General features: G+C 53.8%; 1 protein-coding gene across 4 annotated transcripts in view; it reads right to left on the reverse strand.

The window, feature by feature from the left end:
• The window catches only part of SLC6A6 (solute carrier family 6 member 6), an 82,848-nt gene extending 61,559 nt beyond the window's left edge, over positions 1-21,289 (reverse strand). For 2 of the 4 annotated variants that reach the window (XM_026501435.4, XM_044385091.3), the window contains exons 1-2: positions 20,992-21,285; positions 9,116-9,150 (exon numbers count right to left, since the gene is read on the reverse strand). The gene's annotated coding sequence lies outside the window, so the exon portion shown is untranslated. Of the gene's footprint in view, positions 1-9,115; positions 9,151-20,991 lie in introns of all 4 variants that reach the window. The other 2 variants (XM_048226576.2, XM_044385092.3) reach the window with 1 other exon arrangement.
• Between the last annotated feature and the right edge of the window lie 4,555 nt (positions 21,290-25,844).

A 25,844-nucleotide genomic window follows, 5' to 3' on the forward strand; every position in this document is an offset into this window, starting at 1 on the left:
ACGGCCAGGAAGCCGCAGAGCAGAGACTCTTCTCTCGACAGCACCAGGACAGAAAGGATGGTTATGGGAAGAGCGGAGGCCATTATGTCTTAAGGTGATGTGTGACCTTGGGCGTGTCAAGGCACTTCTCTGAGCCTCAGAACGCTCCTCACGAGGAGGATGGAGACGAGGGTGCAGGCAGACAGGCTCCTGAGGAGAAGTGGCTCATGTTCCCAGACTGCTTCCCTCCTCCGTCCTGAGACAAGACTGGCCTTGTGGTTACACTGGCTGCATGGGGGAGGGCGTAGTTCCACTTCGCAACTGAACAATGGTTTGTGCGACCATTTATGTCGTCTCTCCCTGCCTCATTCCTCACTCTATCCCCACTGCCCAGCACTGTGCCTGGTATACAGCAGGCGCTCCACACACATTGACCACATGAAGGAACGGACACATGAAAGGCTGAGTAAATGCCTCAATTCATTCGGCTGTGAGCTCCTCCCAGGACAGGGAATCTGGAGGGAATAATCCAGAAAGAGCAGCAGGGCCCCAACGGGCAGCCCCCCTGTGGAAGGAGGGCAGGGCAGGGAGCCTGGGCCCAGAAGCGCACCAGTCCTGTCTCCTAGTCTGCGGCAGCATCGCGGGCACCTCCCTGAGCCCGGCTTCTTCACCCACGAAGCAGAGACCATGAGCACTTCGTCACAGGACCGTCTCGAGGCGGGGATGGGGATGTGACCATCAAGTTCTCGGGTGTCACTGTGGCAGGAGGGAGGGAGGGGCCCTTCAAGAGCTCAGGGGTGATGACAGGAACAAGGATGGGGAGTTTGGGGGTGAGAGAACCCCGTGCAAGGTAATGCGGGAGCAGAGTCAGGCTGGGGATGAGGGGCAGAGGGGCAAGTGATTCAGAAGCCCCTCTGGCTACTCCTACGGATGAAGGCCAACGGTTGAGGGGTGAGCAGCCATTATGGGAAGCCGCGGTGTCCAAGAATACAGCCCCACAGAGGGTGTGCGTGCCAGCAGGCTGCCAAGCACAGAAGACCCTATGAGGCATGCACGTAAGTTACGTCTGTTTACAGGGAACCCCCAGCCCAGAGAGGGAGACCACCACAGCAGGCACTGGCTCCACAGCTGCCACCCCAGGAGCTCCCCTGGGGAAATGATTCCAGACCCTTGTTTTACGCGTGAGGAAAGTGAAGGCCCAGAGAAGGGAAATGACTCATCCAACGTCCCCCAGCAAGTTGGTGAGTAAGTGGGTAGAGAAAGGTGGTGCCGTGGGGGACCCTTTGGGCGACTGGGTCTGAATACTGACCCAGGGCACCCTCCTTCAGGGGTGCCCCAGGGAGCCAGCCCCTCCAAACCCAGAGGTGCCTGTAGCCTTCGGATCCAGGAGGCTCCTGCTTTGGGGAGCGTGGGTTTCTGGACTTACTATCTGCTGGCTGAGAACAGACGAACAGATGGGAATACCTCCCCTAAACCCCTCTCAGGTTTCACCGGGGCAGGCAGCTCTGGTCTTTGAAATGCCCTGCCAGTTTCTGGAAACAACAACAACAAACTGCGATATTGTGATTTATAATTAATATAAATATATATTTGGTCTTTGTTCCGGTTGCTGGCAGAGCTCCTAAAACTCTTGTATTTCCCAGGTGATGAGAGGGGCGCCTGGGTGGCTCAGGCAGTCAAGCGTCTGCCTTCCGCTCAGGTCATGATCCCAGAATCCTGGGATGGAGCCTGGGGTCGGGCTGCCTGTTCAGCGGGGGGTGGGGGGTGGGGCTTCTCCCTCTCCCCTCCCCCCATCCCGCTAGTGCTCGCTGTCTCCCGCCCTGTCAGTGTCTCTTTCTCAAAAAAAAAAAATTCCTAAGTGGTGAGAGCGAGAAAGGTGTCTTTTGTTATGTTAACGACTGACTTTTAGAAGGCACCTAAGGCTAGGGGCTGGTTGCTAGGAGAAGCAACCACGTGATTAGAGGGTTGGAACTTGCAGTCCCACCCTCTGACCTCCAGGGAAAGGAGGGGGCCTGGAGACGGAATTCAATCACCAAAGGCCAAGGATTTAATCAATGTGGCGCTTAGAGTAAGGAAGCCTCCATAAACATTTAAATGAGAGCTTCCAGAACACAAGGGAGATTTGGGGAGAGTGGCACCTGGAGAGTAGGACCGGGAAGACCCGTGCCCCCTCCCCATCCCTTGCCCTGTGCATCTCTTCCCTGTGGCTGCTCCTGAGTTCGGGCCTTTACTAATACACCACTGATGTAGTCTGTAAAATGTTTCTGAGTTGTGAGCTGCTCTAGCAAATTCATCAAACCCAGGGACAGGATCGTGGGAACCTGATTTCCAGCCAGCCGGCCAACAGCACAGGTGACAATCTGAAACTTACAGGCATCACAAGGGAGGTGGGAGTCGGCCTTGGAGGGCTGAATCATTAACCTGCGGAATCGGACGCCGTCCCCAGGTAAATAGTGTCAGAAGTGATTTATAAGGTAGGAAATCCAGCTGGTGCTGGAGAATCGCTTGGTGGTGGTGGGGGACCCCCACACATTAGAATTGTAACCTCTCTCCTTGAAAAAACCTCTGTCTGACATCTCCAAAGGCAAGAGAAACAAAAGATAAAATGAACTTGTGGGACTTCATCAAGATAAAAAGCTTCTGCACAGCCAAGGAAACAGTCAAAAAAACTTAAGAGGCAGCCCATGGAATGGGAGAATATATTTGCAAATGATGCTACAGATAAAAGACTGGTATCCAAGATCTACAAAGAACTTCTCAAACTTAATACGCGAGAAACAAATAAACAAATCATAAAATGGGCAGAAGATATGAACAGACACTTTTCCAATGAGGACATACAAATGGCTAACAGACACATGAAAAAATGTTCAAAATCATTAGCCATCAGGGAAATTCAAATCAAAACCACACTAAGGGGGCGCCTGGGTGGCACAGCAGTTAAGCGTCTGCCTTCGGCTCAGGGCGTGATCCCGGCGTTCTGGGATCGAGCCCCACATCAGGCTCCTCCGCTATGAGCCTGCTTCTTCCTCTCCCACTCCCCCTGCTTGTGTTCCCTCTCTCGCTGGCTGTATCTATCTCTGTCAAATAAATAAATAAAATCTTAAAAAAAAAAAAAAACCACACTAAGATACCACCTTACACCAGTTAGAATGGCAAAAATTGACAAGGCAAGAAACAACAATTGCTGGAGAGGATGTGGAGAAAGGGGATTCCTCCTACATTGTTGGTGGGAATGCAAGTTGGTACAGCCACTCTGGAAAACAGTGTGGAGGTCCCTTAAAAAAGTTAAAAATTGAGCTACCCTATGATCCAGCCATTGCACTACTGGGAGTTTACCCCAAAGATACAGACGTAGTGAAGAGAAGGGCCATATGCACCCCAATGTTCATAGCAGCATTGTCCACAATAGCTAAATCGTGGAAGGAACTGAGATGCCCTTCAACAGATGACTGGATTAAGAAGTTGTGGTCCATATATACAATGGAATATTACTCAGCTATCAGAAAGAACGATTTCTCAACATTTGCTGCAACATGGATGGCACTGGAGGAGATAATGCTAAGTGAAGTAAGTCAAGCAGAGAAAGACAATTATCATATGGTTTCTCTCATCTATGGAACATAAGAACTAGGATGATCAGTAGGGGAAGAAAGGGATAAAGAAAGGGGGGGTAATCTGAAGGGGGAATGAAGCATGAGAGACTATGGACTCTGAGAAACAAACTGAGGGCTTCAGAGGGGAGGGGGGTGGGGGAATGGGATGGACCGGTGATGGGTAGTAAGGAGGGCACGTATTGCATGGTGCACTGGGTGTTATACGCAACTAATGAATCATCGAACTTTACATCAGAAACCAGGGATGTACTGTATGGTGACTAACATAACATAATAAAAAAACATTAAAAAAAAAAACAAAAAAACCTCCGTCTGGCCGCTGTTGGGGCTAAAAGACAAGACAGGAAAATAAACCAAGGAATCTTCTCTCCACCCAAGGCCCAAGCTTCCCACCACAGGTGAGGCCAGAGGCGGCGGCTCCCACTTGCCCTGGTCATCCAGGGGCCCCCGCTTCCAGCAGCCGCTGGGTGGAACACGCTACAAGCCAAAGGCGTGGACTAAAGCCCAGGCGCCCTGTCCTGACACATGGCTGACCTCGAGCTGGCCGCTGCCCTCTTGAGACCCAAATTTCTCACCTGTTACACAGGGACAGTAATAACTACACTATAAAATAATGCAAGTATTACAGATGGAAAACCTTTCTGAGAACCGCGAAGGGCTGCACATGCTATCATTGTATGTTCAGACGACTGTGACAGAGGTGTTAAAAGCAATCCTAACAGCAGCAGCAAGAACAGCAGTCACGACCACCACGTACTGGGCAGGGGCTGTGTGCCAGCCACGGTGCGAAGAACTTTCGTAGTTCTTCCTCCCCGATCCTCCAACCAGAGAGGAGAGAATCTACATCATGTCTATTTTGACAGAGAACCCGAGGGCCCAGAGAGGTTACGTGACTTGCCCTGGGTCACACAGCAGGTAGGGCCAAATGCACTGACACCCAGACTCGCTGGACACCTGAGCTGAGGTCTTAACCACACCTCTCTTCTCCCTAAAGGGTAGATGTATCAGCCTGAGTCCGGAGGTTGTGCGATTCATAACACATCTTGTTTATTGACCTTTTATTTTCTTCCCCAAAGAGGAAGGCTGGCAGACTGGCTGTTGCTTCTCTAAGATGGGTTGTTTTAAATCCGCTGCTCCCTGAAGCCCTGAAGGCAGGGGCTCCCCCAGGGAAGTGGCTGGCTCCACTCCCTCCTGAGGCCTTTCGGCTGTCACTTACGATAGGCAGAGGCTTCAATTAGGGCAATTTCTGAGGGTCAGTGATTTGGCAACAGGCATCCAGCACCTTAAAAATGCACACCCCTTTAGGCTAGCAATTTCCATTTTCTGAACCAGACCAATGTGTAAAGATGCACACTCAGAAGTGTTCACTGCATTTGGTTTTGCAGGATGAACAAGTTCTGGAGATGGGTTGCTACTTAACAGTACTACAGACCTAAAAATGGTCGAGATGGTTAATTTTATGTTATGTATATTTTACCACAATTAAAAATAGAAAGAAAAAAAAAGATGTTCGCAGCAGAGTGGTTTACATGAAAAAGAAACTACCAATGGCCAATCGCTCATCACTAGGGGATTAATTAAATAAATGATGGTTTAGCCAAACAAATCAAAACTAATTAAGAAGGGGGCGGGGGGGGGGGGGGAGGGTCAGCAAATTTCGGCCCCCGGACCAAATCTAGCAGGCTGTTTTTGTAAATGAAGTTTTAATGGCATAAAAGGACACCTGCTCCTTTGCACTTTGTCTGTGACTGCATTCCGGGCTACAGAAGCAGAGGCGAGACCATCTGAGATCGGCGGAGGCAAAACCACAGGCCCCTGAGCCCCAAACGCAGCCTATCCAGCCCTTTAGAGACATCTGCTGACCCTGACTCAGAAGACCGAAGACCCAGAAAAACGCTAAGAAATATGGGGGGTGGGGCCGGGAAGTTGGCTCCCCAGCATTGCCACACTGTGAGTTCAATTTTAAAAGGCAAAATGTAAATAATGTGTATTTACCCACACATTTATAAATGCACTGTTAGATGCTCCCGTCTGCACGGCAGGAACAGAGACGAATTTTATTTTCCTCTTTCGACTTCTCTGTGCTCTCCAAATTTTCTTTATTTAAAAATACATGACTTCCCAACAGAAGAAGAAATGATTGTGGCCCAACAGAAGTGTTCGCTAATGCTACAGTGACAATCCCACGTTGCAGTACAAACGTATCGAATCCAATGTTTTAATAGCTGAAACTTACAAAGTGTTGCAGGTCAAATATACCTCAATTTTAAAAAATGCATCACGTTTATGATCAGGCCAGACAAACAGTAAATACCGTTTTCTGTCTTGGCCCCTCCAGAGATTGAGTGAAGAGGGTGACGCTCTCGCTGGAGGAATCACAGATCCCTTGTATGAATGACCCCTCCCCTGCTGGAGTTTACAACCCGGAGGGGTCCAGGAGGGGGTGGGGATTTCTTTTAACAAGCCCAGAGAGGTTGCCCTCCAGTTAAACTGACCAGAGACACCCAAAAGGGTGGATGTGATTTTCAGCTGAAGCGAGTGAGGGGTTGCTCTAGGGGATCCCACCAGGGAGGTGAAATTGAGACATGTACTGGGGTGCTGGGCACTGATTTTGTTAGGCCAGCTGAGTGCTTCAGAACTCCACCGTGACGACAAAGGGACTGTCACCCCTGACACCATACTCGCTTTCTAAGCCTCCAGGGTGCTGTTACGGCTCCACCTTACAGGTGGGAAAGCTGAGGCTCAGAGGAGTTCAGGGACTCTCCTCTCCAGGTCACGCAGCTGGCATAGGATGGAGACAGGATTTGAATCCAGGACTGTCTGACTCTCCAGCTCCACGGACTTTGCACACGGGTTGTCCCTGTCAGGAATCAGTTTTTTGGTCGGTTCCTTAATAACTCAGAGTCTGCTGAACAACAGACACACACCCACGTCTCAGCCACCGCCCAGCTGTGCGCGCCCTGTGAGGGGCTAGAGCGAGTGATTAACATCCCTTTCCTCAGATGGGAACCTGGAAGCCTCCTCGAGGAAGGGCCACACACCTGCACGCCGGGTAGTGCTCCGGCTCCCTAAAGGCACCCCCTCCAAATCCTGCGGCCTGGCGTATCAGACGGCCAGGGAGCCCTTTCAGAAAGAGTAAGCCAAAGGTCCGCTTGGAGGAGGCATCATACAGGCCTGAGAGCAAACCTCCATGGCACGTCCTGTGAAATGGGCTCCCACCAAGTGTGGATGGATCAGGCAACCCCAGAGGAGAGAACAGTGGCGGCTTCTCTCCGGGTGCGGCCTCTAAAGCCACCAGCCCACATGGGGGCTGGGCGCCTTGCACAAGACTATCTGGAAGCCGAACTCATACTCCAGCTCCGCAGCAGCAGGCCTCCGGCTTCCGGGGCTGCCCCGGGCTACTGATTAACAAGCACAAGGCCTTGGGAATGGGCCAGCCTGGAGGGAGGGGAGGGCAGTGCTGGACAGTGCGGGCACCAGGGTCAGAACAGGTGAGGTTCACATCCTTCCCTGCGGTGTGACCCTGGGGGTAAGTCAATTCACTTCTGTGCCTCCACTTCCCTATCTGGACATGGAGATAATGTCAGCATCTAAGTCCTGGGGCTCCTCTGAGGCCGGCATGAGTCCATATGCAAAGTACCCAGCGGTAGCGGAGACCCAGTAGTGCTCAACGAACGGACGGACTTGTCATTCTCACAGCGCAGCCGCACGCACATCCTAAGCCTGCTGGGGGCTAAGGGCGCCCCTACACGGTAAACCTTTTTGGTGCCGTCTCGGGCGTGCTGTTGAGGAGTTTAGTCAATGTTCCTGATTATTCATACTGACAGTGGTGACCCGTATGGCAATGACTCTGGAAGCTGACATGGACTAGAACAACTCCATGCCCACTCAGAAGCTCGCCAGGGAGGTGTCCTGAGCCACCAGGGGCACACAGCGTCAAGAACAGGGGGTCTTCATGGGGTCATGGGGCCGGGGGGAGGGGGACACGACCTGATTACAGGGATGGGGTCAGTCCACCGTGGGTACAGTGGGCCAGGGTCCTCAGGGTCTTTCTCCTAGTCCTGGCTTCCTAGGTGACCCCAAACCAACCTCCAAGCCCTTGGTCAGGGCACTACCTTCCCTCCCAGGAGAAATTTCTGCCCAAGAAGCAGGGTTTTCACATTCCAGAGCGGAGTCTAGTAGTGGGTCATGAAATCAACTCAAAGGGTCAAGACTACCATTTTTATGAGGACAGAATAGAAGAGAGCCCTAAAGATGCTGAAGATGCGAGCTATCATTCTGTGAGACTGGTTTCACTTTCAAGGGTGTGTGTACGTGTGAGCACGCGCGGCATCCTGTCGTAAAATCTATTTCTTCCCGAATGTTGTAACAAAAAGACTTTCAAAACCCCAATAATAAGGATGTTTTAGATCAAGGTGAAGAAGTCCTCTGCAGAAAAGTCAGGTTCCTGCCCCATTAAACCCCCTTTAAAAAACACTGTGATCCTGAAGGGGGGGGGGCGGGGGATCTTCTGTAAATATGAGACAGTCAGCAAAACGTCATTAAGGTCTGTAGATTAGATAACAGAATTGTGTCAACGTTAAACGTCCTGGGGTTGATAATTGCGTGTGCTTATATAAGAGAATGAATGGCCTTGATCTTACGAAATACATACGACGGTTTAAGAGGAGTAAAGGGGCATCATGCCTGTAATTTACTTCCTAATGACTTAGCAAAAGAGTGCTAATGTGACTATTTTTGTAGCATACAGAGAGAGATGAAGCAAATGTTAACAATGGGAAAATCTAAGTGAAAGGTATATAGGAGTTCGCTGTATTCTCCTTTCCACTTTCCTGAAGGTTTTCGATTTTTGAAAAAGAAAAAGTTTAGGAGTGGATGGGTGGCTCGGTTGCGTGCCCGACTCTTGGTTTTGGCTGGGGTGACGATCTCACAGGTGGTGGGAGGGGATCACCTGGGAGAGGGAAGCTCTGCGCTCAGCAGGGAATCTGCTTAAAAGATTCTCTCCTGTGCCCCTCCCAGCACACTCGTGTGCTCATGTCGGCGCATGCGTGCGCGCATGCTCGCTCGCTCACTCTCGCTCAAATCTTAAAAAAAATTTTTTTTAAAGTTTAATAAAGAGACAATTAGGACAGTAGCCCCAAGTCCTGAAGCCACATCCTATCTGTGCTGGGAGCCAAGCATCTCACCCTCTTACATGTGTCTGACCCCAATCCACAGACTTAACCCAGCGAGGCCCCCATCACTGCTCGGTGGCAGAACCAGGAGGGGGTCCAGGCCGGACTCCAAAATCAGTGCTCAGCATTTGTAAGGCTGCCTTTCTGACACAGGCGGGCAGAGGGAGCCAACCTGGGCCATGAACCCACCACCCACATGGTGTGGGAGGAGACACTTGCACAAGGTCCCGGTGCCCTGAGGGTTCTGCTTCCTCCTCCTCAAGCCTGGGGGGGGGGGGCACTGAGAGCCCGAAGACCCCACATCAGTGAGACGCCAACACCACGGAGAGGTCAAAGGCCACTTACGTTTTGGAGGCTCCTCAGCAAGGGCTGTTCTGGACCTGATACAATGGGAGGAAGCAAAGGAGGAAAGAAGAGAAGATCTGGTCAGACGACGACTGTCCAGGGGACTCAGAGTCTTCTTCCACGTGTGACTGTCCACCTCACACACACGGGGAGGGGCCAAGTCAACACCGGGGTGCCCAGGCACCCGTGCACACACACACAGGCTCACATACCCCGCTCCTGAAACTGTCAGCAGCAAGAGCTATCAGCCGCCTGGCTGGGGGCTGTGGCGGTAAGCCCCTGCCCTACCCTGCCCTGCCCCGCCCCGCCCCCCAGAAGCCTGCACTCCTGCGAGCACCAGAGCAGCCCAGTCATGGGGCCAAGTGTGTGAAAGACTATTTCCTGTGAGCACAGGGACACACCAGGGCAAGACAGAGGGGCTGAGGGAGGCCCTGGGGGCCCCAGACTCTTGGAGAAGAGGAGAACTAATTGACCGGTTACAGGCTGCAAGAATCACCATGCCAAGGGAATCTGTTGAACTTTGCTGAGCCAAGCAGTCCCTAAATGTGAATGACCCCAGAAGCCTTGATTTTTGTTGGTTTTTTGTTTTTTTTTAATAGAACACCTCCTGTTCTTTGGCACTCAGTTTGGGAAAAAATGCAAGTTGGGGACAATGACCACTGCGTCTCATTCCACCAGCAGAGCTGTGCCGGAAGGCTCCCCTGGATTCCTAGAATGTAAAAATGCAGAAAACCAGGAAGCGGCTCCTTATCAACTCAGATCACACATTTCAATGAGCAGGTAAATGGATTAGAAGAGCAGGGAAGGGGGTAATGGTGGGAGGGCAGAGAGAGGCCTGCAGGGTGGACAAGTCTTTCGTCAATGTCCCGAGGCCCTGCCCTTGGAGCCCCTTCCTCAGACTCAGAAACAGGCCCCAGCAGTCTGCAGAGCTCCCTGTCCCCCAAATCAGACAACCTCATTGCTATGGCAGCGCCCCCACATTCAACGGGCTCACCTAGGTGCCCAGTGTTCGAGGCACTGTGGGGTAGGGATATTCAATCAGTAATTTGTTCCGGGGCGCCTGGCTGCCTGTCACTACAGCATGTGACCGTTGGTCTCGGGGCTGTAAGTTCGAGCCCCATGTTGCGGGGAGAGATTACTTAAAAATAAAATGTATATATTTTTTTTAAATTTCATGAGCACCTACTATGTGCCAGGCATTGTTTTAGGTCCCGGGAACCCAGCAATGAACAAGACAGCTGAGTCCCTGCTCTCATGGAGCCCAGAACCCCATGGTAAAGGCGTGACACAGACGCCACGGGGGCTTCATTTTCTGAGTGGACACATGGCACTGTGAAGGCGGGAGTGGATTAATAATGCCTGCAACAGGCGGGAGTGCCAGGGTAGCGTGTAACGTGCTATCCTGGACTGTGCCAAGGGGAGAGGGACAAAGTGAAAGATGAAGGTAGCATGTTCAGTGCACAGTTATAAACATAATGTTAAAGGAATCAGGAAAAGGAGTGTAATTCTATCTAGCGTGAGACCTTAGCAGTTGGCATGAGAGCAACCCAGCTCAAAGAGGAGGACAAGAATGGCACTGAGTCCCCGTGGGTATAGCCTCCTGGCACCCATGCCCCCTCTTCTGGGGACAGCCTCACATCCATTCCACTTGGACACCCACTCTCAGCCCATGGGGTTCTGGGTGGGCATGTGAGCCAGGCCTAGCCAATCAGAGAGGCTGTGACAATTGGCTCAAGGACAAGCATCTGACCAAGCCTGGACAACGAGAGTGATGACCGGGACTCATGCTAAGAATATCGGGGAAAAAGAAGGCTCTTTCTAGACTGAGATGGCTATTCTGGGAGGGATGCATCCTATGCAGCTGAGAGTACCCCAAGGAGAATAAAACCAACACAAGAGCTCAGAAATGGACAGAAGAAACAGTTCTGATGACATATCTCAGCACCTGGATCCAGCCATGCCTGAGGTATGACCCTGGGGCTTTTCAATTAAGAGTCAGTAAATGTTCTTTCTTTTCTTTTCCTCTTTTCTTTTTTCTTTTCCTTTCTTTTCTTTTTTCCTTTCTTTCCTTCCTTCCTTTCTTCCCTCCCTCCCTCCCCTCCTCCCTTCTTTTTTTCAAGGTAGTTTGAACTGATTTCTACCACTTGCAACTCTAAGAGTCCCAGACCTATGCCCTGCCTCAGATATGCTGTGTTAACTTTATGCATGCCCCTTTCACTGATGTTCAGGCCATCAGAAAAGTGGGGCACAGATGAAATGACATCTGAGGTCCCCCTACAGCCCTGGTACTTTCAACCAGTAGCAAAGGTTAGGACTGACCCTCCAGGACCCAAGCATTTGGCCGGACACGGAGAAATCAGTCCTTCTCAAGGTTAAGCCTGGAGGGCTTCTTAAAACTTGCTGGGCCCCACCCCCAGGGTCTGAGTCAGCATGTCTGGGGTGGGGCCCCTGATTCTACATTCTAACAACTCCCAGGTGATGACCAGACCGCATATCCGCGTGACCACATTTTGAGAACCTAGACTCTAAATTTGTTCTACTCTTTCCAGTTGCTTGGGGCAGGTGCCTGGGGTAAAAATAAAGCCCCAGCCAAGCAGGCAGAAGATCTCAGCAACCTCAGTCCTCAATGAGATCCCCAGTTGCAAGGATGCACCAGTATTTAAACAACTAACGGACCAGGTCCCAGTACCCACCCATCCCACTGCCGATGCTTCTGGCCAGCCCTCCACTCTGGGATTCATCTAGAAAAGTCAGGCTGTGTAAGACTGAGCAGGAGCCTTCCTGGGTTCCAGCAGGCCCCACACTGGTGTTCCAGGAGCTGCGAGCATCCCTTGCCGGCTCCCCACACCAGGCAGCATGCCAGCACCAAGTAAGTCCCACTTCAGACCTGATCCGGACACACTGCCTCAGGCCGCCCTGCTGTCAGCACCGCCTGGCTGGCCCTGGGCTCTCCCTCATTTACATCCGACTTGGCTGCCTTGAAACGCCTCCTGTGGCTTTTGGACCGTGGACACTGTTCAGTAGAAAACGGCTTCCCCACGAGCATCCTTTCCAAAGTGGCGCTGGCCCAGAGGGCCTGGCCTGGCCTGGCTCAGCAGCCTCCCAGCTGTGTGGCCTCGGGCAAGTTACCTGCTGTCTCTGGGGCTTCAACTTTTCACATGCAAAATGGGAATCCCGGAATCTCTTGTGATGGTTATGCAGATGAGGCTGACCAGCCGCGCCCCCGGCCCCCGGCCTGCTTCAGGAAGGGTCCTAGGCGCCCAAGAGCTGGCACGGACCCCCTCTACTCCCAGACCAGCAGCCTTGCCAACCGCCGGGGAGCTGGTTAGAAATGTAGAATCTCAGGGCCCCGTTCGGTTGTCCTGCACAGAAAGGGGCATCTTAACAAGCTCTCTGGGGACATCTACGGCTTTCCGGTCTGAGGAGCACTGGCATGTGTCGTCATCATTGCTGTTGCTGCCATATCCCAGGACCGAGCCAAGATGGAGCCAACGACCCCCAGGCCTGGGGGACCCGCAAGCAGGGGTGAGAGGTAACGAAATGTTGGAGAGGGCGGAAAACTTCTCCCGTGCCTCTGAGCCTCCCAACTACCGAGGAGCCCCTCCGACATCCTGCAGTGAGGCTCAGCGAATAGGTACCGATCACCAGACTCCACTCTTGGGCTCAGCCAAGGTAACAAGATACACTGAAAACATTCCAGGTCTCAGATTTAGGGCTTCCTTCCAGCACAGTATGGCTGCCTCTGAGCCTCTCTGCGGCAGGCCGAATCTTCAGCATGCAAGGGGGCAAATGACCCTCTCGGCCAGAGGCCCAGGCCCAGGCCGCACAGCGGAGGGGCTGCCGGGAAAGGTGCCCCAGCCCCCCTTCATGAGGCACTCTCTCTGCTGCGCTGCCAGCCCTGGTGAACGGACAGAGCAGAAGGCCTCCACCTGCTTGGGATCCACTGGCAGCACATTTCTGTGCCTCCAGAGCCAGGCCAGACCTCACCAAGGAAGCAGCCGGTGGCAGGGGGCACTGGGGCATGCTGGAGAGTCCAAGGGGGGCTGCCAGGTGGAACAGCAGTATGTCCAGACGTTCAGAGACACCAGACAATGACCAGACACAGATGCAAAAGAAAAGAAAAGAAAAAAACCCACATTGAAAAATACTGGCTTGAATTCTGAAACTCTATGCGGACAACACAAAACATGCCTGTGGTCCGGAGCTGCCCCTGGGAAGCATTTTGCAGCAACTGGTACTGTTTTTTCAGGCCTGGGACTTGATTCTGCATCCAAACCCTGGTGGCCCAGGCCACTGCAATAGTTCATTCAACTACTTCATGGTCAGCTCCACTAGGGTATGGCCATGATTTGGTCTTGTCTGCTTCACCTGCCACATCCCCGGGGCCTAGAACCAATAAATATGGATGGAGATGGGTGAATATGATTTCCAAGCCCGGACCCACTCAGATGTTTAAACTAGAGGCTCTCATTTCAGGGTAGAGGCGATCAGACAGCCTTTACTTGTGTCCGGAGCACCTACTGTGCGCCAGGCTGGACACCGGAACACCTATCCCTCCCCTGATGTGACCTCAGTCAGGCGAACAGATAAAAGGCAAGACCACAGAGACCTGACCTCTGCTCTACAGAGGCTCTGAGCGAGGATGTGCACTTGGTCTCATCCGATCTTTTTTGCGCGCTTACTGTGTGCCAAGCCCAGTTAAGCAGCTGAAGGAAAGCTTCGTGAGGCAGGCAGCTTCAAGCTGGCCCTTGAAGAGGGGGACTAGAAGAGAAGGGGAGGGGCGCCTGGCTGGCTCAGTCAGTAGAGCATGAGATTCTTGATCTCAGGGTCGTGAGTTCGAGCCCCATGGCGGCATGGAGCCTACTTTAAAAAAAAAAAAAAAAAAAAAGGGAAGAAGGGAGGAAGGGCCTTCTGGCCTGAGCATGGGAAGAGCCGAGAGCCTGAGGCTCGGTTTAGGAGCAGAAACCAGCCAGATCACGAGGAGGTGGGGAGAAGTGGTAGCAGATGAGGGTAAACACGGGCCAGGGGTCAGATCCTGCAGGGCCTCGAATGTCAGGCCAGGCAGTGTGAACCTGATCTCACAAAGCACTAGGGAGCCACTGAAGGCCTCTGAGCAGGAGAGTGGTATGCCCACAGACGGTACAGAGAAGTGCTTAGGAGGCATGGAGGCAAGGAGCCTGTTGTCAGGCTGTAGGGCTATCCCCCCACAGAGGAGATACCAAGTGCCATCTGGTGAGAGTACAAATGTCCTTGAAATCATGGCCCGGGTCTTCCATGAAGCCTAAGCAGCCATCATCTCCAGGTGCCAGTTGGCTACGGGGCAAGAGGGCAGAGCCCCCAGGACCGCCCCCTTCCAGTGCCCTTCACCCACTAAGCATGACTCTGCTGAAATCCACTTCACCCCTCCACCCCGCACCCAGACAACAGGCAACCTGGCTTGGGTTAAAGACTTTCTGCTGGAAAGGGGATGGTGGAACTTGGCAGCGAGTGGCTTAGCACTTCCACTGTGTGCAAAGAGAGCCGTGGGGGAAGGGCAGGTGTCTCCGAATGTCTGCCCTGCAGACCCCTCAGAGATGTGGTCCAATCTTCTGCTTGCTAGGGGGGTAAAGCTCCAAGGGACAAGGGAGGCCCGAAGTGAGCAAAACCAGAAGAACTCAGCTCTCCTGCCTGCCAGCCCTCTTGCAAATTGCCTGCATTCTATCCCGTATGACCGCCAGGAGCCAGACCTGCGCACAGGAGCCCCCCGCCCCCGGTCCTGCTGCCCAGGACCCCCACCCCAGTTTCTGCAGGTGTGTCCTGAGCAGCCAAGTCCTGAGGAATCTTTGGGATCGGCACAGCTTTGTCCTCTCACTCCCCCTTCCCATTAGCTGTGTTAAAATTGGAATCTGAATTGTGAACGTGGTCATCAAGAGTTCGAGACAGAGGTAAAGAGGTAAAAACACTGCCTGGAGGTGGACCTGTTTCACAGAATCACCGAACGGAGGGTGAGTCTGGGGAAGAATCGCCAAGTGTGTGAACAATGGCCCTTTTGGCAGCTTATCAGCCTCTCTCAGACCTCAGTCTTCGGATCCGTAAAGTGGATGGGTGGGGAGGCTTCACTCAAAAGATCCCAAGGTCTCCACACTCCCTGGCCAGAGGACCACTCTCCCTCAGACCTTCCCGCTTTTCCCTGCCTGGACCACTGCCTGCCCTTAGCCTAAACCGCCTGGAGTTGTTCATTCACCTCTTCCTGATACAGATCTTCTCCCCTCCCGCGAGACCGAGCCATTTGAGCGCAGGGGCTGTTTTATTTACTTAGCCCTGCCCTCCTGGCCTTGGCTCCCTGCCTGACACCTCGTAGGTGCTAAGCGTGTATCCGCAGTGCCGTCAGGGGGATGAGGACCGGCTCTGGTTCTAGTTCCTTTTCCCAGTTAATCCCAGCTGCGTGAGCTGCAGCAAGTCACTTTTCTGAGACTGGATCCGGGGGTAAGAACCCCCAAGTCAGGCACAAGCCTTAAACGCAGGAAGGGAGATAAGGCATCTTGGGTGCTCGAGAAATATCAGTTCCTTCCCATCTCAATGCAGAGAGGCCTTGGCCTGCTGCGTTGCCCACCTTCAGGGAAGTTCAAAGTCACTGGGGCGGGGGGAGGGGGGTGGCGCTTTGCATTCTCGGAGCTGGCAGTGCACGCGGTGATTAAGGCAGGCCAGATTAGGTCAGTGATTGCCAAATGCAGACTAGCCATTCAGAGTGGCCTGGCAGACTGTATGTTCTGACAAGCGGCCGTTCCACGATGGTCCGTTGTTGGAAGAGTGAGTGGCAAAACCAAGAAGAGTATGATGCCATTTTCGAAAACACCAAAACAAAACTACAGCGAGCTTGCTGAACGCATCCTAAATAGCCCCAGATCAGAGGAAATCAGAACTGAAATGAAAACCGATCGGGAAAGTAATAAAAAAGGAACACCTATGTCCCTGTAGACAGCCAAGGGATACAGTTACAGCTGTATACAGAGGAAAATGTGTAACCTTCTGGGCCTTTATTGTTATTAGAGAAAAAGACAGACAGACTGGAGACCAACGTGCACTGTTTTTAATGACCTTTGAGGATCACTTTTAGTTTATACAGTTTTGTATTGCTTGAGGTGGGTCTTTTTTTTTTTTAAGATTTTATTATTTATTTGAGAGAGAGTGTGCAGGAGCCAGGGGAGGGGCAGAGGGAGAGGGCGAAGCCCCCTCCCCACTGAGCAAGGATCCGGACCTGGGGCTGGATTCCAGGGTTCTGGAATCATGACCTGAGCGGAAGGCAGAAGCGGAACCGACTGAGCCACCCAGGCGCTCTGAGGTGTATTACTTTTGTAACTCAAAGAATTCTTTGACAATTTCCCGTAAGTTAACATCTATTGACCCTGGGACCCAGCAGTCCCATTCCTAGAGAAATGGACAATATAAGCTCACTTATAAAGACTAGTACAGGAATATTCTAATCACCCCAAACTGGAAACACCCAATGTCCTTCAACAGGTGAAGCCATACAATGGAATACTGTTCAGCAGTAAGAGGAATCGCCTCGTGACAGACCACAGAATGGATGGATCTCAAAAACATCAAACAGAAAGAAGCCAGACACTAAAGAGTGTCCCCCGCACAAGTCCATTTATATGAAGGTCTAGGCTTGGCAAAACTAATTCAGGGTGACAAATCAGAAACACGCCACCTCCAGGAGGGGAAGGGCACGCGACAACTAACTTTCTAGGGCAGCTGGAACTATGCTCCGTCTTGATCTGGCTGGTAGTTACACAGGTGTATACATTTGTCAAAATTCATCAAACTCGAACAGAGTCTTTGTATTTCACAGCATGTAAATTATATCTCAATTTAAATTTTTTTTAAAAATCACATGACAAAATTTAAAAACACAGATTCCCAGGCTCAGCCCCATGGGAGTTGATTCAGCGTGTCCGTGCTGGACCTGGGAATCGGAATTTGTAAAAAAGTAACTCAAGTCATTCTCTGCCTGATGAGAGGTACCGCTGCCAAACCCCTCGCCCCTACACTCTCCTTCTCCTTTATTGTTTTGGGTGATTTGTTGTTTGTACATTGACTTTTAAAGGGAGTTGGTTGACTCAGAGCTTTACAATCAGCACAGCAATTTCCATTCTTTGTGCCCTCGGCTACCCATCACCCCTGCCCCTCAGCTCACGTTTCCAAATGAAGTCTCTGACCAGGTGAAGTGGGAGGGGAAACCCCAAAGCCCTGTCCAAGGCAGACATAATTCACCCTAAAGACTCCTGGGCTTCATGCTCCCAGGGAGGTCAAAGCCGGTAAGTTAATGGCCTGTGTACCTATTAAAAACAGCATGTCCAGGCCTTCACCCTGTGTTTACAAAAAGAGCTCAGGGCAAGATTCACTGGCACAGAAAATGCTCTGTGCCCTGACCAGAGGTGGCCTGGCCACCCTCGGTTTCCTGGAACCCCGCCTAGTTCCCCACCTACCATCAGGGGTCTTCTGGGTGTTCGTGGGTTTAACTGGCTTCTCCACAGCTGCCCCCAAACCAGTCTGATGCCGTTTCTATCCCTGCTGCCCTCAGAATAAACCTCAACCGCTTTAGCCAATGTTCAGGCCCTTCTACCACCTGGCCCCCGTTTTCTCCAGCAGGAACCCCGCAAGGCTTATTCTACAAACATGCTTGGCTATTTCATGCCACTGTGCCTTTGCACCTGCTATGTCCCCTGCCCAGAACTCCAGCTCATACTGTTCCTCTGCTCACCGAAGATGCCGGCTCTGACATCACCTCCTCTAAGAGGCTGAAGTGCCTCCTGCCTAAGACCCCCCCCCATCAGTGCATACTCAGTCACCTGAGTCTTCACCGCAGGCCTCGGATGGCATGGTCACTGCCCTATCTCCCTCTGGGCTTCAAGCACCTCAAAAGCCAACATTCTACCCCAAATCCAGGGCCAGGCCAGAGCTGACCACAGCGAGATTTATTAAACAAATAGATGAGGCACATTTAAAAAGAGCTCTCTTTCACACTCAGAGGCCACCGTGGGCATTTCGGCAGCCACAGTTCCTCCCCAAAACCCATAAATTCAAACACACACTTGGGCCAAGGTAAGCTGGCCAACGCAGAGGACTGAGATGTAGCCCCCCAAAAATCTGACTCTCGCTTCTGACCTTCTGCAGGAGTGAGCAGCCTGCACCTGCCGGGGTGACCCTGGGCTTCCAAGGCCAGCCCTATTCCCGCCCAGACCCCTTCCAGCGGAGGCTGAGCTGCATTCTGGGCGCTCCTTGTAATTTACTTGTCAGCTCTTTCCTATATACAGGAATGCATTCAATGACTCACAAGTGCCTTATCATTTCGGGACCTTTGGAAAAACTTTCAGAGAAGTACAGCTCCCAAGCCCTCTGACAGGTTGACAGGCAAACAAGTTGGGAGTTAGAAAAATACCATTAGCAGTGCCCAGACTGCCTCCTGTGGACTGACACTTGTGTAGGAAGAGTGGCAGGGCTCCCCCAGAAGCCGCACAGAAGGCAGAAGGAATAACGAGGGACAGAATCGAGGTGCCAGTGGGTCCCACGCACTCTCCCTCCAGCCCTGAGGACTACGGCATCTTTGTTTTCCCCAGGTCTCGACCACAGTCCAAGTTCAACTCCTCAGCACATCAGTGACTAAAGCTCCATGGGACCGAAACCCACAGGTAGCCGAGGAAAGACCTTTGAGGCCCACTCCTGCCACTGTCTGATCAAGGCAAAGTCCCCTGGGCAGCTCTCAGTTTGCCCATCCCTAAAATGGGCCCTTCCCTCCAGAGCCTCCTGACTCTGCAAAGCAGATGTGACCGATTCACTGCAGGATGAGAGGAGAGGAAGCGGGCAGAGGCGGCCCACTGCGGCTGCATTCATGGGCCAGCACAGGGTACCCTCGAAGGACAAAAGCTCAAGAGTGCACCTTGGCCCTGCCACATACCAGTGACCTGAGACCTCGTGACACCCTCTAATCGGCTGCTATGAAGCCGAGCCTGGCTTTACAGCTTACCGCAGGCTTATTCATCCTCATCTCCCTCAATCCCCTCAAGGACGCAACGAGGCCAGCATTGGCGTCCTTGCTGCCCAGACAGCCAAGCTGAGGTTCAAAGAGGCCAAGAGAATCACCCAAGGTCACCTACTGACTAACACACAGTAACTGAGGCAGAGTAACTGAACTGAGCTCCCGGGGACATGCTCCTGCCTCTCGGTGCCGTTTACCCCATAACCAATCTGCTCCACCCATTTTACAGATGAGGAAACTGAGGCCAAAAGAGGTTGCCCAAGGTCAACTAAGGGCTGAGACCTCTAGCCCTTCTGCCAATCCCACCCTGTGGTGGGTTCTCAGGCAGGGACCTCGGGCATCCCTCTAATCCCCCCCAACACCATCTTGATTAAATTCCTTCCCCCACTCTACCCCCACATCTTCTCATGCCCACCCCACAGTCCCAGGATGACTCCCTGGTCGAGAGTGAGGCAGGCGGTTGCTAAGCACTCACCCGCTCTTTCTCACAAAAATAAACTCCTTCTGGCTGGGAGACTCTGGATGAGATCCCCTCCCTTCTAGCCAAGAAAAAATTAAAAAGAAATTTTAAAAAGATCTCCTCCATGACATTTATTTGAACGCCAGCAGTGCCAAAGCGTGGGCCAATTTACCGAAGTCCAAATGGAGCCAGCCACGCGCCACTAAACCTCAGCCCAAAGACCCTCCGTTCAAGTGTCTGGGCAGTTACTGAGCTGATTTATTTCTCCGGGCAGGAAATGGGGGCCCGGGCTGCCTCCCAAGGCTTTGGGGCTGGTCCTAGGGGACACCAGGATCTGGCAGGGGCCAGGCAGTGACCAAAATAGCCAGGCCGGTGGCCCTGCCCAGCACACACCTCCCTCTGAGTGCCAGGCCCAGGGGGTGCCCACAGGTCCCCCCTCCAGTTTAGGGTGAAGCTCTGCGGCTGTCGCAGAAGGTTCCCTGAGATTGTCTATCTGGCTTCCCTGGTGGGAGGGGGACGAGAGAACCTCTTGCTCAAAAGAGGAACCCTCAGAAGGAAGGAGAAAAGGCTAGAGGAGGATGTGTCCTGCTGTCCCTGCCTGCTGCCCATTTGGCCCCCAGCTGTCCCTTGGGGCCTCCGTCCTGCCACTCAAGACGGCTGGACGTTGGCACTGCCACCTGCATGCCACACACGGGCAGCACCCTTGGAGCCATGCCCCCCTATCACCTCCCCTGACTCAGTGCCTGCCCTGGAGAATCAGCTCCGGTTGTTCGGCCCTCTAGGCACCAGGGACACTCCCTCAGGTACAGCCGAGGACACACAAGTGCCTGCAACCAGGGGCCGGGAGACACAGCCCCGCTCAGGGACACACACGTGCACAGCCAGGTACTCGGAGCCACAGTCACATACAAACAGGTTCACACCAGACACACACCGGGACACACAAGTGCACACATCCTAAGACACACTGACAGAGCCACACTCAGGTATCATAGACCCACCGGAACACACAGACACGCACAACCCAAGACAGAATAGCGGGCATACGCTGGGACACACGAGTGCATATTGCTGGAGAAATGAAGGTACAGCCACCCTCAAAAACACACAGACACACGCAGGGACATGGAGATACATACAGACACCCAGTGAAACAGAGAGACACAGACACACACACACACACGCACACCTGCCGCCTGCACGAAAAGCCCAAGCCCTTTCGCTGGGGAAACAATAACGGCCCCGCCAGCAGGTCTGAGCGGGCGACCCTCCGTCCCTCCCTCGGTGGCGAGAGGGGCGCCGGAATCGGGGGCACTCGGCGGGGAGGTCGGGGCTGGCTGGAGCGCAGGGATGGGGAGGGGGCTCCGCGCGCCCGGCTCCCTGTCCCTCGAGTACCTGGGGTGGCCGCGGCGCTGCGCTCGGCTGCACTCGGTTCCACTGGCCGGGGGTTGCCCTCCTGCTCGGTCTCTGGCCCGCGGGCTCCGCGCTCCACGCTCCTTCTCCGCGTGGCTGGGTCTCTGGGCTCGCGGTCCTCGGGGCTCGGAGCTGGCAAGCGAGCGGGGCTGCGGCCAGGGCCCGGAGCTCGGCGCTGGCGGCGGCGCGGAGGAAGCGGTAATTTATAAGCGGCTTCTTCCTGACCTCGCGTGTCTGTTGTCTGAGCAGGCAGCTCTCAGCATCACCCATCCTGCTGGGTGGAAAAATACCAGCTTGGCCGGGCCGGGGGCGGGGCCGGGGCGGGGCCGGAGGCCCCGCCCCGCCCCCCATGCGGACGCACACATACACACACACGCTCACACACATACACTCGCACACAGCACACACGCACGCGCGCACGGGCTCGGACAAAGAGCCCGGGTTCGCCGAGCGCGCGCGCACACACCCTCGTGCCGCGCGGCGAACTCTCGGCCCACTGCTTCCCCCATTAGAGCGCACTTTTCGAGGAAACCCTTTCCCTGCAAATGCTGGTGCCAAGTGGTACAGCCGGTCCTCAGCCGCCTCCTGCCTCCGGATGAAGAGCAAGGCAGCCCCCCGCCTCGATTCACCCCCTCCCCTAACACCAGCCGCCAACCCCCACCACTCGCCCATCCACCTGGCTCATGGGAGGGGCCTGCGACTCTCCCAGTGGCCCGAGGCTCCTGGAGTGGCCAGGTCCAAACTATTCCGCCGCTTCCCCTCAGGCGATCGCCCACGTTCTCAGAACCTTGGTTTGCTCCTCTGCAAAGTGGGCACAGTAACCCCTCCCCCGCTGCCTCCCCGGAGGCACGAGGGTGACCTGAGACTGATGTGAAGGGGTCAACAGCTCCTGGATTCTTGGCTTTGCTTCTGCTGGGGTCACCTTGGGGGAGTTACTCACGCTGCCTATGCCTTAGTTTCCTCATCTGTAAAATGGAAATAAATGTAGGAGAGCCTATCTCCTCTGGCCGCTCTGAAGATCCAAGGTTAACAGTGTAAAAAGCTCAGAACAGCAGCTGGCACTTAGGAAGTGCCAAGCGTCACTCCCGTGACTATTTTTAAATGAAAACGGGGAATGTGCCTTTATTCTTGTCCTTATTTGCACGAGCAACTCCTCTGAGACCATTTTCCACACTCATGCCCTGTCTGGGTATGAGGAAGAGTGCTGTGTGACTTCCAGCAACGTCTGTCCCCTCTCTGAAAACTCTCCAGTTTCTCCTCTCACTCCCTCCCTCTCTGCACCTGGGAGGCTGGGTGGAAAAGCCACCTTTTACACCGAGAATAAAAGAAGAAATACAGGCTCCACAGAGAGCCATCCCCCATGTCATACCTGGCCCAGTCTGGATCCAATGTCTGGAGGAGCTTCCTAATACCCTCTTCCTGAACAGCCCCAGAGGGAGTCCGCAGAATGCTGAGGAGCGGGCTGGAGCGATGACACTTAACTCTCCGTCTGGTTTCCTCCTGGAGGCCCCCTGCTGTCTGCCTCCATCTTGACCTTCTAGCAGGCTACCCTCATTCCCAGCTGCCGCTGAGCCAGACAACGGCCCCTCTTGGCGCGTGCCCTCCCCCGCCTTCCTCCGGGGCCTCCCCTGCCCTTCTCTGCTGCCCCAGCTGCCCCTTCCTCCAGGAAGCACCCAGCCCCCTCAGGTGGCATCCATTTCCAGGCTCCTCAGCTCAGTCCTTCGAGTTCACGGTAACTGCACCCTCTTTATAGGTGAGGAAAGCAAAGCTGGAGAGGAGAAGCAACCGAGTCCTCACGTCTCTCCCTTCCTCCCCGATGCGAGTGAGCCTCTTCCATGAGCTGAAGGAGCAGATGGCAAGCAAAGACTCCCCAGCATCCCCGTGAGTGTCACCGCACACAGTGCGAAGTGGCAGGTCGTAATGCGGTTAAGTGCCTCTGGAGAGGAGGCTTTCACTAAGCCAAGGGGCTGAGGGGGAGAGAGGGAGAAGCAGAGGAAGGGGCTGTGCAAAAGCTTGTTGGCAAGAGTGATTGGGCCCTAAGCAAAGGTGAAACGGGCCAGCTGAGGGTCACAGAGAGTGAGCGAAGGCAGTGCAGGCCACGGGAGGAGTGAGGGGGAGTGACACACCCGGGGCTGCGATTTGGAGAAAGGATCATTGGATGGCGCGGACTCCAGGCAGGTCACTTTAGCGCAGACTGTGCCGGTGTGGGACCCCCAGACGAGGCTCGTCCAACCCTGTATTCTTCCTCCTCTAGAGCCTAAGTTCCACGAGGGGTGGGGCCTTGTCCTTTGTGCCCCTGTTGAGCCCTAGGGCTCATCAGAGGGCCTGGTACACAGTAGACTCTCAGTGAATGTTTGTCGCACTTGCTCCATTTAGCAGACCCTTAGACAGGTAGCACGCAGCTGCAGGCCGGGCGTGGCCCAAGGCCCTTGCGGGTTTCAACTCACTGACTGCTCACAACCACCCCAGGAGGTTCGTACTATTAATCTCCCCCTTTTGCAGAAAGGAAAACTGAGCCACAGAGAAATTAAATAACTTGTCCAAAGTCCTTCAGCTGGTGAGGGGTAGAGCTGGAATTTAAACCCGAGCCAAGAAGAAGCAGAAGAAGCAGGGAAAAGGGGAAGGAGGAGGGGAAGGAGAAGAGAAGCCAGGAAGGGTTCCAACCTCAGCCCCAAGGAAAGCTGGCCCAAGAGGTGGAGAAGGGCTGGGGGACAGGGGACCTGTAGGGTGGAATGGAGAGAGCCGCCCGTGGAGGCCAGAGACCCGGCCTGCATTTTCCCCTCTGCTGCTGCCCAGCTGTGTGACTTGGGCCTGCGTGCCCACTCTGTGGGGGTCGGCTTCCTCATCCCTGAGAGGCGACAGTGAGTCCTGCTTCACTGGGCCATTGTGAGGAAAGGTCTCAGACTGGGGGGCCCTGCGCTAAACCCAGATGTGCTTTTTAGGCTTTAAAATATTTTTTAAACATTTTAATGGCCATGAAGAAAAACTTGGAAGATTTCATATTTTAGAAATCTGGAGGTCTGGTTGGGAGGTTCGACATTGAGCTAATGGCAAGATGGAGCCACCTTGGGCCCATTATCTACCTGTCCACCATCCCCGAGAGCTGAGTGACATCAGCCAGCCCCTCACACGGGACTGTGAGACGCCCAGGGTGCCAGAGTTCCCAGCCGGCTAGTTCCCTCCTTTGTGCTGCCCCCTGGGCCCTGGAAGGGAGCTGACTATGAGACCCTTTTGTGCGTTGGCCCTGCCCCTTGCAGCTGGAAGCCCCAGGAAGGACTGTGAGCACCAAGGAACTGAAATCGCTGGCAGCGAGGAGGGAACTTCAAGGAAACCCAGGCAGAGGGTTCCTTCAGCTGCCACGCACTAGCCGGAAATCCCGTTGGGACCAACTCCTGCCATTTCAAGAATGAAAATCGATGGCTGGAAGAGCTCATGGAGGGCATGTGAGGAAAGACGGCCAAGTTTCAGGCCGCAGTCCACTATCCTTAACTTAAAGGCAGTGAATGTGATTTTCAAAAGGTTCCTGATTATGCTGTTTTCAGCCACTGGCAATAATAAAATAAAATCGATCCAGGACTTTGGACAAAACCTTTAGTCCCTTGCCGGAGACTCATTTGTCTCATCTATCAGGGGACCAACGAGAGGTGTTGAGAGGCTTGCTGGAGGTCCGGCTGCGCTGGGCCATCGGGCCAGAGCAGGGCAGCCCCAGAGCCCCAGCCCTGCCGAGGGTCATCCAGTCAGCCTCTCAGAACGTCATTCCCTAGAGGGACAAAGGGACAGTGACGGGACTGTCGAGTGGTCCCCATCCTGGGCACACCCCAGGTGTTCACACTGCTGAATGTGTACGGATGGACCCCTGTACCATGGAGGCTTTATCAGAGCATTCGAACCTTCAGGAATCTGCTTCCCACCTACCCATCCTCCTCTTGCCTGTTTGCATCTGTCCTCTGTCATGGGCATGTGACCTAGACTGAATCATGGGAGATCTCTCTGTGCCTCAGTTCCCCAATTTGTTAAGCTAGGCTAACCATCATCTCTATGCCCGAGGGGGTTGTGGGAATGAAGTGGAGAAGATTCGTACAAAACGCTAAGCTTGGTGCTGGGCACACAGTCTAACGTTGGGGTAACCAGAATGCTCGCTGACCTTCCTCCATGTGTGCTCTGAGCGTTCCCACCTTCCTTCCGGCCTTCCCCCATGCTCTTCCCTTCCCCAAAGCACTTTGCTCATTGCCCTCCTGCACCCCGGGCCTCAGCCACACTTGGAGCCCCAGACCGGGGGCCCCCATAAGCCAGGTATCCCTGGCAGCACCAAGCACGGGGCCTAGAGCACAGAGGTCCCAGGAAATGCTTGGCACATGTGGCCTGTAGGTGGCAAGCCTCCAAGGACGCACTTCCTCCTCTCCTGTGACAGGAAAGGAAAATCTGTCCCCAGGGAGGAGGTACTCGTCAGGGCAGGGCACAGACCTTCAGGGTAGGGGTCCCACATGCATGTTTATTCAGTCACCGAAGCAATGCACCAGTCTCCTTCCTGGTGACTGCAAGGGCCTCCTTCCTGGCTTTCTGGCTTCTTCTCCGGCTCCCAGGCCGGTCTCCACGCCACACGCAGCCAGAGGGATCCTGGGCCTCTCCTCCACGGCTGGTGGGGGAATGGAATGGCCTAGCCGCCGCCGTGGAAAACAGCTCAGCAATTTCTTACAAGGTTAAACATCCACTTAGCCTACAGCCAGCAGTTCTATGATAGGCATTGACCGGAGAGAAGTGAAAACAGGCGTCCACACCAGCACTCGGGTAAGAATGTGGACGGCAGCACTCTTCATGATAGCCGAGGAAACCGG

Source organism: Ursus arctos, unplaced genomic scaffold (assembly GCF_023065955.2).
Source record: "Ursus arctos isolate Adak ecotype North America unplaced genomic scaffold, UrsArc2.0 scaffold_14, whole genome shotgun sequence".
Taxonomy (NCBI): Eukaryota; Metazoa; Chordata; class Mammalia; order Carnivora; family Ursidae; genus Ursus; species Ursus arctos.